This window comes from Pseudochaenichthys georgianus, chromosome 6, assembly GCF_902827115.2.
Source record: "Pseudochaenichthys georgianus chromosome 6, fPseGeo1.2, whole genome shotgun sequence".
Taxonomy (NCBI): domain Eukaryota; kingdom Metazoa; phylum Chordata; class Actinopteri; order Perciformes; family Channichthyidae; genus Pseudochaenichthys; species Pseudochaenichthys georgianus.
The window spans coordinates 20,530,581-20,545,316 of record NC_047508.1 but is presented as its reverse complement, the minus strand read 5'-3'; the positions used below and the strand labels follow the sequence as shown (position 1 = coordinate 20,545,316).

Here is a 14,736-nt window from a genome sequence, read left to right as displayed (position 1 = left end):
CCCCCTCACCCCTTCTCCTTAATGTAGTGTCTCTATCTCAAATCCCTCTTTTTCTTCTCCCTCTCACCTTGTGCTCCCTCTCTGTTCCTCTCACGCTGCCTTTGTCCCAGTTTTTATGGCAGATAAAGTTCGTTCACACTGATGTTCAACCCCTGCAGTGACTCCATGACCTGGCTACACAATTAGGATCTCATTACTTGCTAATACATAGACTAGAACAGTGAGCCAAAGATCGCAGGGGGGGCGCCAGGCCTCAGATGATTTGAGGCCAAATATCATATATTTGTACATATAATTGTAAAGCAATACATGATTGTCACTAAAAGCCTTGTCTCTACATTACATTAAAATATAAAAAATAATTGATAATTAATTTGAATAACAATTCAAGTTAGTAGTTAGTTAGTAGCTATTAAAGGAATAAAAAGACAGAAATGTATAATTCTTTCTTTAATATAAATGTTTCTTCTGCCCGTAAAGTGTCCAAACCGGGCTTTTCTGGATAAGCACATTTTTAAAAACATAGTCATTGTCCATGCCGGTTTCAGTTGGATTATTTGTCACAGTTGCTCCGATCAGATCGGTCTCTTCCATTTCGTAAATTATTTACGACTTTTGAATCCACATAAACACATCGGCAAAATCCGGCTTACTTTGAGCATGTGTTTTAAACAGTTTAATCCCTTTGTGAATTGTTTCCACTTCCGCGCCGTCCTTTAATTTCTTCATACTGTACAGCGGGAATCCAAATGAATGAATCCTGAGTCCAATAACCATCAAAGTCACTCCAATAGTGCTCCTTAATTACGCTTTCATCCTCCTTTAACAAAATACTTCACATTCATCTAGTTTGTGACAGTAGCTGTAGCATTTTTGAGACTTTTAAACTTTACTTACCGCTGTCCCCCCCCCCCCCCCCCCTTGTGTGTGTGTGGGGGGGGGCGCACCTTCCAACAGGAGTCATTTGGGGGGGCTCTTGGGAAAAAAGGTTAGGAACCACGGGACTAGAAGACAGACAAAGGCAGAATGTGCCTTTTTTTGGTGAGCGCTCGCTGCTTCCATCATTTTATCTATCCCTCTCTCCAGGCACTTTTTAAGTAAAAGAGTGCAACTTCTCTTCCTCCTTCCCACTCCTCTCATCATACCCTCAGTACGTCTTCTCCTCTGCATAATGAGCCTTACTCTTCCTCGAATAATTAATAGTTCAATTTCCATCTCTTCATCTTGCTACTTTGAAATTACTCTCGTCTCAACTCATAAAGCTATGGCATTTGAGTTGCTGGGATTCATTTTCTTGCATAAAAAGCATCTTTAAAACTAGCCACCACAGCAAAGGAATCTTACTTTTCATACCCAATTTGTTCACCATGATTACAGTAAGAATATATATTGTCATTAAACTTGGTGGAAGGGAGAGACTGGGACAAGAAATAACACATTACAACAAATCGCAGGGCAATACTATGGTTAACTTTTCTTAATGTTGCGAGATTGGGCAATTGTGCTATACCATCTGACTTAAAAATCCATCCAAAGTAAAGCAAATGTCCTCTTGAGTCGAAACAACAACTCGGAAACGACTTTCAAGGTAGTATTTAAAGGTCACCTACAGTGGCGGCCGGCCCATAGGGGCGCTATGGGCGCCGCCCCACCTCTTGCCAGATACAAAAAAATAAATAAAAATAAATATTAAATAAAATATTTAAAAAAAAATATTTAAAAAATATATATATTTTAATTTTTAATGAACAAGGTAAATATCATACAATTGGTATCACAAAAATGTATAATCTACAATACAATCTCGTTTAAAATTGTGTTACGATGTCTAAAGTTACTGATAAGTCACATGTTTCCTGCCTGGCCTTGCCCATGGCATTAGTTTATCATTACCGGGCAGAGCCCCCGAGCGAAACAGCAGCAACCAGCAGGTTGCAAAAGTCTCAATAGTAAACTGTGCCGCCGAAACATAATTTCAGCCAATCAGCGCTGTCAAATATTTTGGTCACGTGGGCGCTCACGTCGGCGCCCATGTTGTTTTTTAGACTCGTGAGTAGGGTTGGGTACCGAGAACCGGTTCCGGTTCGGAACCGGTTCCAACATTTCGATTCCAACGGTATCATTTAGAAATGTGAATTTCGGTTCCGCTTTTCGATTCCTGAGGAAATGTTTCTCGCCGCTCTCCGTAGCCTACTGCATGACTGCAGCGGGGCGGGAAATGTAGCGTTGTATCTACATTTCCTACAGTGTAACCTGAGACCAGGGCCGGCCTGTCGCACTGGCATTATAAATGTTCGCCTAGGGCGCCAGATCTGTGGAGGCGCTGCGCTGACAGCTCTGGGAGAAAAAATAAATGTTTTGACCGTTGGTGCTCATCCTAATTTTCGGCCTTGATGTAACAACATTCATAATTAAGTAAATGTAACACCCTTTTCATCCCGGTTACACTTTTCATTTGCCCTGTACGATGGGCGCTGCAAGTGATGAAAATGGGGGATGTTGGCTTATCTGGCAACCGCAGCTCACGAGGGTGCACTGGAACCGGCGCTGTTGTTATTAGCATCTGGTGCTAGCTGCTCTTACGGAAGAAGAAGATGTTTCTACAATGATGTGGAGGGAGAGTCCTCTCCAGTCAGACTGAGAGGCTGATAACTTCAGCTCAGTGAGGTAAAGGACTCTCAGTGTTTAGATAGTTCACTTTAGTCTAAGTTATCTCAGTGGGTCTCAAACGTTTTGATCACAATTTATGTAAACACATATTTCCAAGGCACTCTTTTATAATTATTGGGATAAAACAGGTTTGAAATCATTCCAATGTATACTATAGGACAGTAAACCAGACATATCGTTTTAAACTGGAGAGATAAATAAAATAGTAAAATAAGATATGAATGAACAACAAAAATAAAATGCATTACATGTAGGCTATTTGTTATTTAATTATTCAAATGTAAACCGATATTTTTCATATGGGTGTTTGGAGTTGTACCCCCTAGATCTAGTCTCTAGTAATTCTGCGTGTGCACCAGATTGAAGCATTTTACTTCAAAATGTTCAAACATTTCTTCCCGGTATGCCTGAGAAGGCAGATATGCTTGTTTTTCTCAACAAGAACTGTTTTTAAAAGTTGAACTGTTGTAGCTTCAGGGGTTCTCAGGTTAAAGTTACATAGCAGTGAATATAAACAGACTGATTAATGTGAATATTACTTTAAACTAACCTGTGTAAAAGTTTCTCGAATAAATGTAATTTTTTTGGTGGAAGAAGCATGTATCATTTTTTTACCCTGCCCCTCAAAGAATCGGAATCGAGAACCGTTAAGAACCGGAATCGAAAAGTAGAATCGGAATCGTGGAAATTCAAACGATACCCAACCCTACTCGTGAGTGACCAAGGTGACGCAGTATTTGGATGAGAATGGTGTGCAGGTGGAGTCGCCGGAACCTCGGTCGGCAGTGCTCCGCACCCAATTCCGTACAAGAGCTACTCTCCAATCCTTTTGAAAGGAGAAGTTTGGGAGATAAATTGATACTTAAAGACCTTGGACCGGACCAACCCGATTTGTATATATCACAGCAAGCTCAAAGACAAAACGTATCAACAAGGCTTCTCACATGGCTAGCTGGATGCAAACAGGTAAATGCTATCTTTTGTTTCCCATGCTTGCTCTTCAAACAGCCGGGGACAGATATGATCTGTTCAGAAACTAGACAAAAGTACAAACCACAGACTGTCTGTGTCATGGAGAATACAGTCGCTGGTTTATTTATGTCTGTAGGCCGTTGTTGTGAGTGTGGACGGTCGGAGCATATACAACGTTAGCATAGCCAAGCTCCATTTAGAAACCACGCATTTTAAAAGAGTGTTTCGCCTGCCGTCTGTCTGCAGACTTGTCAAAGCATTAATTCATGGTTTTTACTAACCGGTATCAGTATGTTGTTACTTCGGCATCATTTTGAAACGTGTATTACAATTAAATCACTGTAAAATATGTTCATGTTGTTGTAGTTGTAGCTCCCGAGCCAGCGCGTCTTGTTTGAATGATGCGAGTAAACACAGCTGGCAGCTGCGATGAAACTCGAGCGACTGGGATCAGGGATCACCAACTACATTTGTCCAAGGGCCAAAATATATCCAATAGACACAATCGCGGGCCAGTGATTTTTATATAGTCCACAATGCTAGTGGAGCACGCTCAGGTACTGCGGACCTTTAATTTATTATCTGAAACGATGTAATAACTTTTAAAACTTGTTCCAGTCACTTACCCCATGCATTCAGCAGGCCATTCACTTTGATTTGATCGTTATGAAATGTCATCATTTCGACAATAAAGAAATGCTACATAAACGTTATCTTGCACATTTTATCCAACCATCTCCGTTTCTAACTTTCAATATATTTTAAAAGAGATCTCTCTCACTGCGTGCGGGGGCGGGGCCTCACAGACACGCTGCATCTCTCTCACTCACAGACATGCTGCAGCGCTGGGCAGTGTGCACACAGTTCTGCCGGTAATGAATATTACATTTTGTGAGGAAACTTTTCCACCAATAACTCCAATAAGTATTCCAAAATGTATTCACTTCAGGTTTATGAAAGTAACTGTAATCAGATTACTCGTTTTTGAAATGTAACGCCAGCTGAATACAGTTAGCCTACTTGATTTTTATATTCTGCGTAACGCCGTTACATGTATTCCGTTACATGTATTCCGTTACAACCAGTCTAGGTTACAACTTACAACCCAACCCTGCTTCTAGGCTACTGTCCCGCAGCTCCTGCCTCTCTGTTGGACTCCGTCGCAGCGGGGCTACTGCTGCGCGGAGTGCACAAAGCAGACTCTTCACAACGAAGTGTCACTTCTTCTTGAAGGCAGGGAAGGTTTCGCAGTACGCAGTCTACTGTCCCGCAGCTGCTGCCTCTCTGTTGGATTCCGGTACTGCACCTTACTCACAACGTTGTAAAAAAACCGCAGTAACCACTCAGCTAACGCCACAGTCACCCCTGTCGTGCGGGCCGGATGAGAATGTCTGGCGGGCCGGATGTGGCCCGCGGGCCGCCAGTTGGTGGTCACTGGACTAGAGCGATGCGATAGGAGCGTTTAGAGCGAAGCGAATATTCGCATCGCGTCCGGTCTAAACGCAGCATAGCGAGCTCCGCGCTGCACTGGAAACGCGCCATTACATCACCATGAAGTCCTAATTTAAGGGGTCATTTCTCCCAAAAAAAATTTTTTTACTCACTCTATCAACAGCCCCACCAGAAATATTTTCCACCAGCCGCCACTGGTCACCTATTATGTAAAATCCACTTGTTCATGTCTTGTATACATAAAGACGTGTCCCCTCTGTGGAAAGAGACTCTGAACGTTTCAGGAAAAAAGATTCGCTCACTTTTTTTTCTGATCCATTTATATAAAAACTTGTTTGAAAATGAGCTGATCAGATTTTGGCCACTTTGTGATGTCATAACGATTTTCTGGCTTGTGTAACCATTAGCCAATCACCAACCAAGGTAATACCCCCCTCCCCCCTACCTTATCACCTGAATCTCCTCCTAGAGCACCATTGTGTTCTTTTTAACCAAATATCTCTCAGAGGGGCGTGGGGAGGGGCTCCTTATTTTCATCTAAAGTAACAAACAGAGAATCAGCACTTTTGAAACAGGGCTGAAACAGAGGGGATTATGGGTAATGCTGCAATGATCTGTTTAGTATTTCAGCCAAACACTTCAGAGACATGTTTTGTATCTAAGACCTATAATATATTGATGAAAAACAGTATAATAGGGGACCTTTTAAAGGTTTTAACCAAAACAACACATATTGTTTAAGCTCATGAACACAGCTCAGTCGAAGAAAAACTTTCCAACTCTGGAAATGGACCATTCAAGAAGCACGTAAATACACTTTAAGGCATTTGGAGGTCTGCACTTCACGACTACATTCTAGTTTAGCTCTTTATTAATCTAATGTCTTTTCCTAAGATTTTGATTGCAGACGATTGCTTCCAGTCACCTTCATAGCTCAGTGTGACTAAAGCAAACTTGAGTCTCAAAGTGGAACATACAGTAGGGTCAGCACAAAGCCTCCTCCTGTGCATTGGCTGCATTATTTCTCACTTTCAGGCTGGCTCTGCAGAAATGCCATTTAGCTCAGTAAGGGGTCCCGCGGCGCGGCGGTGGATGAAGGGTGTGTGCTGTTTACCGGTGTGTTGTGAGACAGTCGACTGCATGATGAAAGAGACGCAGGAGAGTGTTGACATTTAGTTCTGTGCCAGTGATGGGCCAAATGTAGGAAATCAGAATGAATGGAATAGATAGTGCTTGTTTGACAGGGTAAGCTACCTCCTCTGGATTGATGAGCAACTCAAGCCTATAATAACATATTTGTGTGGCTGGCCTTGTGTGTTCTCCTGCACACATCTGTCTGTGTGCATTCATTGTTATGTCTATTTTTGACTTTCTGTGTCAAACAAACTGCTATTTGTTAAATGTTTTGTTTTTGTCTTTGTTTACTCCTCATCCTTCCTCCCCCCTGTCTCTGTCAGCTACTAGGATCTATTGGAGAATTAGATGGACAATTGCTTTTCTAAAAAACAAGCAAAGTGGTTTAAAGAAAAACTAAAACAAAGCAACTTTTCTGAGAACGTGCCCTCTGTCTTTTTCTGTACCATAACATAAACATTCTGTATTTTACGTCATTAGTGTTGAGCTTGCATTGTAGCTAATTTGTGTTCTGATCGCTATTTTAATTGCACCATAGATGCACTAAAACAGCCAAAATAAATCAACGCTATGGGATTAGTGGCTCAGTGTGGTCTGTGATCCCTGTTAACCATGGTGGTTAACAGGGCCATGTTTAGTCGAGCCGGGCTAATACGGCCAGTCACAGCTTCAAAGGTCCAAATGCAGTATCAAGCAGTCATTGCAAGGTCTATTTAATAAAGGAGAGGCTGCTAAATGAATGCATCGTAATGAGACAGAGGCTAATGAAAACATCAGTGTTGGGTTCATGTTTCCAAAAAGCTTGCTTGTTTGGAAAGTATGCATTTTTATTTCCATTAACCTTTATGTCTCCACACATAAGTACACAGAAATAGCCTCAGGGAATAACTTGAACAGACCTTTGTAATTTGTATGTAACATTAATAATATATAGCCACTTCTCTGCAGCTCTATTCAGAGGAGGGAAACACTCGTTTATTTTCTCCACTCACCCTCCCCTTACCCTGCATGAGCTGACATTTCCCTTTGCCACAACCTTTACCTACACCTGCAAGAAAAATTGAGATTTTGCAAAAGCCATTATCAGTCTAATTTTAATGTAGTTCAAAATAAAATAAACATTACATCTAAAATGTGAGAAGTTGTTCATATTCAAACAAATCATGCATCATGTTTTGCATGGTGTGCTTGGTCTGTGATAAATACACATAAATATAACCTATTTTCATCATGGTTTCTCCCTTTGACATTTTGTTTCCTCATGCTCGTACTAGCTTCTCCCTCCCTCTCCCTCTCCATCTGTCCTGCTCTCCTCACTCTGGTACTATATCAGCCCACAGATGCACTATTATCAATAATGCATCCTCTTTAACAAGGCTGAGGCTTTTAAAAGGGTTTGTCTGCGCCTCTTCCTCCTGGGTGCCAGCTACAGTAGTTGCTGGGTGGCCACATCCTAGCGGAAAGATCTTCGATTTTGTACAGAAAGAAATCTGCTGTGAACAGCCTTTTAAAACCAATTGTATATTGTTATCAAGGCTTTTTCTACCGTACCTCTCAAATGCTGGAAAGCAGGATGGAAACACAGCCAATGTAAAACACTATAAAGTGTGCATTCTACTTAAAGATGTTGTGTTTCTAGACAACAGAAGGCTTGAAAGGCATGGAGAAACTCACAAAGCCTTATGCTGCACTGTAAGAGAACGTGTGTGTGTGTGTGTGTGTGTGTGTGTGTGTGTGTGTGTGTGTGTGTGTGTGTGTGTGTGTGTGTGTGTGTGTGTGTGTGTGTGTGTGTGTGTGTGTGTGTGTGTGTGTGTGTGTGTGTGTGTGTGTGTGTGTGTGTGTGTGTGTGTGTGTGTGTGTGTGTGTGTGTGTGTGTGTGATCACCTTAACATCCGTGATAATGCCATAAGCCGTAGGAGGTTGGGAAAAATGTCCATCTATTCAGGCATGTTGACTATAAACGGCGATGTGTTTGATGTGAGCCGAAGAGTAGATCCAATGCATAAATAAAATAACTATTGTATAAGGTATCCTCTGAAGTAATGACTGTGTTGGGGTGTTGCAATTTATAATTTGTATATTTGCAAGGTTATATAAAATGTCTTGTCATCTTCTGCCTTCTTTAGTTCACAATACAAAACACACATTATAGTGAGATGCTTTGCACATCACTCTGCTTATATTCTGTATTTTTTCCTTGAGGAATTTACTCTGACTTTCTGCATTTAGAGCCAGTGTCCTTACTGCATGAAACAGCAAACGCTAAGTCCCATAGACAAACAATTGCCCAGTTATCAGGCTGCATGGATGGAGACTAATCCTGCTTTGGCCTATAGAGAGGACAGGTCTGTGGTCCGTTGTTTGTTTCTCCCCAGATGCATGCAGGTTGATTGGGTTTATGCCAGCTGACCACTGCTGAGGCACATCCTCTGGAGAATTACACTCTCTCCTTGTGAGGTTGGTACCAAATACTTCTACTTGGTACCAAATACTTCTACTTCCAAGATTCTGTCTGACATTGTCAGTGTGGTTTTCGGGAAGACCTTGAATCCTAATTCCTTTTTTTTCATACATGTGAAAACGTTCTTTAGAATATTTTGTCTTTGTTTTTCTAATACTGGAAATTATTAGATGTAAAAATAATCTACTCCTTCCTCCTATTCCAAAATTCCAAAATGAGGGAATATGCAAATATGAAGATGCTTCCAGGCACAGTGGCATGCCGCCTCATACTCACAGCTGTTGTTCCTATGATCAGATAATACTCCAGCCAACAACACTTCAAATACATAGTTTAACCTACATTTCTAAGCATGTGTGTGGCTCCTTGTTTGTGATTGTTTAGCATTCAACTCAGCAGGGTGGGTGGGTTTAGAAAGTAGCTTTTTTACCTCTGGATATTAGTTCATGTCATCTGTAGTTCAGAAAAGTGGGAATGGCTCAGAAAGGATGCATGAATATTTTGTCATTTTGTCATGTGACAACCAAAACATTGCTAGAGGCTGATTTAAGTGACAGTGGAATATTCTCAGACATTATTTTCTTTCACATCTGTTTAACTACCTTCACAGTATGCCTCGCTCGCTCTGTCTATCTCCCTCAGGCAGAGATGTTCACAAGTCTTTTTTTGCAAGTCCAAGTCAAGTCTCAAGTCTTTGTGGGGTGAGACTTGATCAAGTCTCAAGTCTTTGGTCACGAGTCCAAGTCAAGTCTCAAGTCTCTAAAAAATAAAAGTCTCATGTCTCTTCTGGTTGTAATAAGCCTTCTATTGTCTGCTGCTATAGTAGGCTTCATCTGTTGGACACAAAATTAACACCATTTACCAGCCAAATACTGGTAAATCATGCAAGTGGCTGGTACTGTATGTTGCACGCACCAGCCAAAAATAACAATGGCAATCTATTGAGTGGCTGGTAAAATGTCAGCATTCACTAGCCTAGCCATTTGGCCAGTGGACACACATTTTAAAATGTGACCTCTGCAACCGTATTGTTTAATTACACTGGGTCTCTAATGACATCTTTTAAGTCTACTATAAATAAACATATTCCTCTATCCTCTCACTCAAACCCAGTGTAATGGTAACCTGATAAACCTGTAACATTAACGTTACGTGGTCAACAATAAACCTGTAACCTGCCTATAACCCGACAGATGTATTTATGTATGTAACTATGTATTTTTCTACGTTTAACGTTAGCCAGTAGATGGTGGCAGCGGGTAATGATTAACGTTACCGACCTTTTTTATGTCATGTCAAGAGTTGGATGTCAACGCCACTCAACTCAAACAAGTGTGACAAGCAAACATTCACTCATCTTTTCAAATATTCAGTTACAAAGCTAGTAGCAAGCTAAGTTAACATTACATAGCTGATGCTGAGCTAAACATGTTTGCTAACCGTCCATATGCGTTAATGTGACTGACCTCTCCGGGTGACTTTTCAAGTGCCTGATGAAATTCGACGTTGTTGCGCCAGCATCCTTGATTTTGATTAGGGGTGCACCGAATGGGAAATTCTTGGCCGAAACCGATACCGAAAATAGGAAACAGTTGGCCGAAAACCGAATGCCGAAAGGCCGAAAATGATTAATAGAAATATATATATATATATATATATATATATAATGTATACATTTTTTACCAATGTTGTTCAGCTACCTGATTATTGAAATAGACATGATTATGGCAAAACATAACTTAAATAATAATCACTATTATGGGTCCATAAAACATTTATTCAGCACTTTTGAACATTTGTACATTTATTTTCTCTGTAGGATAATAACTACAACAAAGTGCATTCAGAACAAAGCCAAGGGGCTTTAAAACAGCATAAACATCTAGGCCAGTAGGCCTACAACAAAATAGTGTCAACAACAACAACAACAAATGCACCTATAAGTGCATGCATACAAATGTGCAAACTGGATAAATCCACATGAATGTAACTATAGTATTTACAAATGAAAGCTTATGATAAGCCTATGATAAGCCAGCCTTGTCTACTTATTAAGGAAACGTGGGAGGTTCTTTTTAATGAACAGTAGCTTCTCTGCTTTATCAGCCATGAGTCTGTTCCTCTTCTCATCAAGCACATGAGAGGCAGCGCTGAACAGTCTCTCGCTGTCAGTGCTTGTGCATGGAGCACTCAAATACTTGTGTGCCACCTTGGCCAGGTCAGGAAAGCGGTCTTGTTTGTTTCTCCAGTATCCAAGAGGGTTCTCGCTTCTGGGGATGGGTACTTCTGAGAGATAATCATCTAACTGTTGAGCGGTTGAGCTTGTCACCAGCCTGGCATTTGAGAGGTTTGAGAGAATAAGATTGTATTTAAAATAGGGACAGTGCATAATGAACATTTAGTCAAATGTATATTACGCATGCCAGATCACTTGGCAGACAAATAAAATCATCTGACATGTCAAAAGAAATTACAACATTAAGAGCATATTACATAGCAGCACATACAGTACTAATAAATATCACATTCAGTAGCACATAGTACAGTAAGTAACCAAGTCAGAACAGAGTAGCCTACCTATTTGGGGTAGTATTCTCTTCCATGATCTCGTTGAACATATCAGACAACGAGGGTGGTTGCCCCCTCTCCTCCTCCTCCTCTGCTGTAGACAGACGAGCCCTTTTTTCTGTGGTCTGCGTCACGTCTCCTGTGCTGTGCGCAGCAGCCTCCTCTCGTGGGTTCTCCTTATCCAACACAGCCTGGATCATGTCTCGTGCGCTTTGCTTTTTCCCCGCATCAAAATAATTGATAAAATAAACTTTTTAATCTTTTCAAAAAGGTCCGCCACAGAAGGAGTGGGGGTGCTGGGAAGGACTTTTTTTTTCTGTGCTCTGGTGATTTCATCATACTCCGTATATTGGTCCGGGTTTTTAGATTTCAGGTGATGGAGTAATCCCGAAGTGCTGAAAGTCTTTGAAGTTACACCCCCTCGAGAAATGTCAGCTGAACACGTTTTGCAAATCGCAATCCGCAATCCGCGACTCTTTATCTGATATTGTGAAGTATCTCCAAGCGGCAGACATGTTGACTGTGAGCCAGCCGTGAGCATGGTCCCTGCCTCGCCGCGTCTTTATTACGTCATCACAACAACACGTTAGGTTGCCTGTTCTGACATTCGGGTGATATTTTTTCGGTGCCTTTTTAACCATTTTCGGCCGATAATTTTCGGTGGCCGAATTTTCGGTGCATCCCTAATTTTGATATTGCAGACTTTGCAGTGTGCGCTCCTTTTGTTGGTGCCGCCGGTGTTTTGTTCGAAGTGTTTGTAGTTGAACCTAATTACAAGCGGAACAGCCGCAGGTGTGCCGCCGGTCGCCATGGTGTTACTACGAGGTAGTAACAGAGGCGCGCACGTCTGCGTAATGAGCCCGGCTAAAGTAACTGGATGGCCTGCCTGCCTGTCAGCCTTCCATCTGGGCACAAACTTATCTCGTGCCCTCATTGGTCATTTGCGCGTTCGTGTGTGTTGGAGGAGGCGGGCTCTATAAGGAAGTAGCAGCCTCTAGCAGATTATCTCCGGTTGTGTATTTTCAAATTCTAGCGATCTCGAGCCGGTTTCTCTCAAATGTACCTACCCCACCTTTAATACGCCAAAAATAGAAAACACAATGATTGTTCACGAGTCCCAACACACGAGTCCAAGTCGAGTCTGAAGTCTTTTGGTCACGAGTCCAAGTCAAGTCTGAAGTCTCTGTGTGTGCGACTTAAGTGCGACTCGAGTCCGAGTCGCAGACTCGAGTCCCCATCTCTGCCCTCAGGCAAAAAATGTGTGAAAAGATGTAGAAGTGTAACAGGCATTTCCACTTTACAAGAAAAAGGTTAAAAAAAAGCAGCTGTACCACCATGTTTCATGGAGGTGGCTAACCACTCCCTGCAGCCTTCTGAAGTCTATTGACTCGACAACTACTGCAGAACAGAACATTGTTTGGGGAAATCACACAATTTATAAAACTAATACACTCTTATTGCATCAACACAGCCATATTACACACCCATACATAAGCCTATAGTTAATCCAAGTCATTCCTTTTGCTAAATGACTATAGTTATAGCTATGGGAATTGTATTAAGTTGAATAGCTCGAAAACAGTTTAGTTTAGCATAAGTGCTAATTGTGAAAAGCAACTGAGACCCACACTGACAATCATGGGTCTTTCATTTGTTCAGTCAAAAAGCTTAGATATCTAACGTAATTTCCATCCAGTCTGGGACTAATGTATAACCCATCAACAAAGTCTGAATCCGCGTCAGTAAAGAAGTGCTGTAAACATTTGGAGCGTAATTAACTCCAACTGTCCTTCTCTCTGACTGACACTCTTCTCCTCTCTCAGTAAACACAAGTGATGAAGACCAGATGAGGGATCATTATTCGATATTGGAATGTAGCCTATATTTCAGTCTACCAGCAGAAGGACATTAAACAAGAAACAGGATTGTGCAGATATAATACATTGTAACATAAAGAAATATTGAGCATTTGGCTAATACATTACATTACATTGCATTTAGCTGACGCTTTTATCCAAAGCGACGTACAATAAGTGCGTTCGACCAACAAAATACAAACTTGAAGAAAACAGAATCATATAAGTACATCAGGTTTCATAGAGCAAAAACATTTCAAGTGCTACTCAACTGGCTTTAGATAAGCCAGTCCTTTATTAGTATATAAGTGCTTTGTTAATAGTTCTATCGCTCGAAGTGGAGTCGAAAGAGATGAGTTTTCAATCTGCGCCGGAAGGTGTGTAAGCTATCTGCTGTCCTGATGTCAATGGGGAGCTCATTCCACCATTTTGGAGCCAGGATAGCAAACCCACGTGTTTTTGCTGATGGGAACTTGGGTCCCCTTCGCAGCTATGGTGCAGCGAGCCGTTTTGTTGATGCAGAGCGGAGTGCACGTGCTGGGGTGTACGGTTTAACCATGTCCTGGATGTAGGAAGGGCCAGATCCATTCGCAGCATGGTATGCAAGTACCATTGTCTTGAAGTGGATTCTAGCAGTTACCGGAAGCCAGTGAAGGGAGCGGAGGAGCGGAGTGGTGTGGGAGAATTTAGGAAGGTTGAAGACCAGACGAGCCGCTGCATTCTGGATGAGCTGCAGAGGTCGGATGGCACATGCAGGTAGACCAGCCAGGAGGGAGTTGCAGTAGTCTAGGCATTCATTTGTTTAAAGGAATGGTATGCTCATGACACTCATTTTTAAATAATTATCATCCGATAAAACAGACCAGTCTCTGCCAGTCTTTCTTTTTTTTTTTTTAATCCGATGACATTATCAGTGATTTTAAACTGATTATATACCGAAATAACATCAACACTGTGGGCGCCGCCATTTTACGGACGTGACGTAAACCATGCGTTTGGTTTTCGAGGACACGTTGATCTCCATGTTATTTACTGTAGTTTTTCTCTTCAAATATGCCTCACTGTATCGCGAAATATTGCCACAATTCTGATATGAACAATCCACGGAATGCTTAGTTCCATCTGTTGCCAAAAGGTAAGCGTAAGAAGTACATTCAGAGGCAGTGGCTAGCGAAATGTGGCCGGCCCGAACCGAAAGATTCACAGGCTCATGTATGCAGCGAACATTTCAAATTTCCGGACGACTACTCTGAGAGTATGATCAAACATAACATGGGATTTAAAGAACAACCATTACTTAATGGAGATGCAGTACCATCGGTCTTTCTGGTGTCATCACCGACCAGGACACCAGTTCGGCCAGTTGAGAAATCGCCCTCTGCAAGTGTGAAGCGACGGAGGAGCAGAAGTAGTGCTCGGAGTAAGAATAAGGTATGTTATAGCGCATTTCCATTGCAGCGGCTAGCCCCGTTTTAACGTCCTTTAGCGTCCAGGCCAGGACAGTTTTTGGTGGCCTTTCCATATAGCGTAGTACCGACTAGTGTGTATTTTCCCCCAGTTTTTTCCGGCTCCATAAAATCGTGATTCTATGGCCAGGGACAATGAAGCTGAGTATGCTAAACT

At 41.8% G+C, this 14,736-nt stretch overlaps 1 protein-coding gene and 1 long non-coding RNA gene across 3 annotated transcripts in view; one reads left to right on the top strand and one right to left on the bottom strand.

Annotated features, from left to right (window-relative positions):
* ldlrad3 (low density lipoprotein receptor class A domain containing 3) overlaps positions 1-14,736 on the top strand; it is a 106,399-nt gene that overhangs the window by 19,730 nt on the left and 71,933 nt on the right. The gene's annotated exons all lie outside the window — the stretch shown is intronic.
* Positions 10,446-11,633, bottom strand: LOC117447599 (uncharacterized). The gene is made up of 2 exons (XR_011643381.1): positions 11,267-11,633; positions 10,446-11,022 (listed from the first exon to the last, which is right to left on the bottom strand). It is a non-coding gene; the product is annotated as an uncharacterized lncRNA (long non-coding RNA).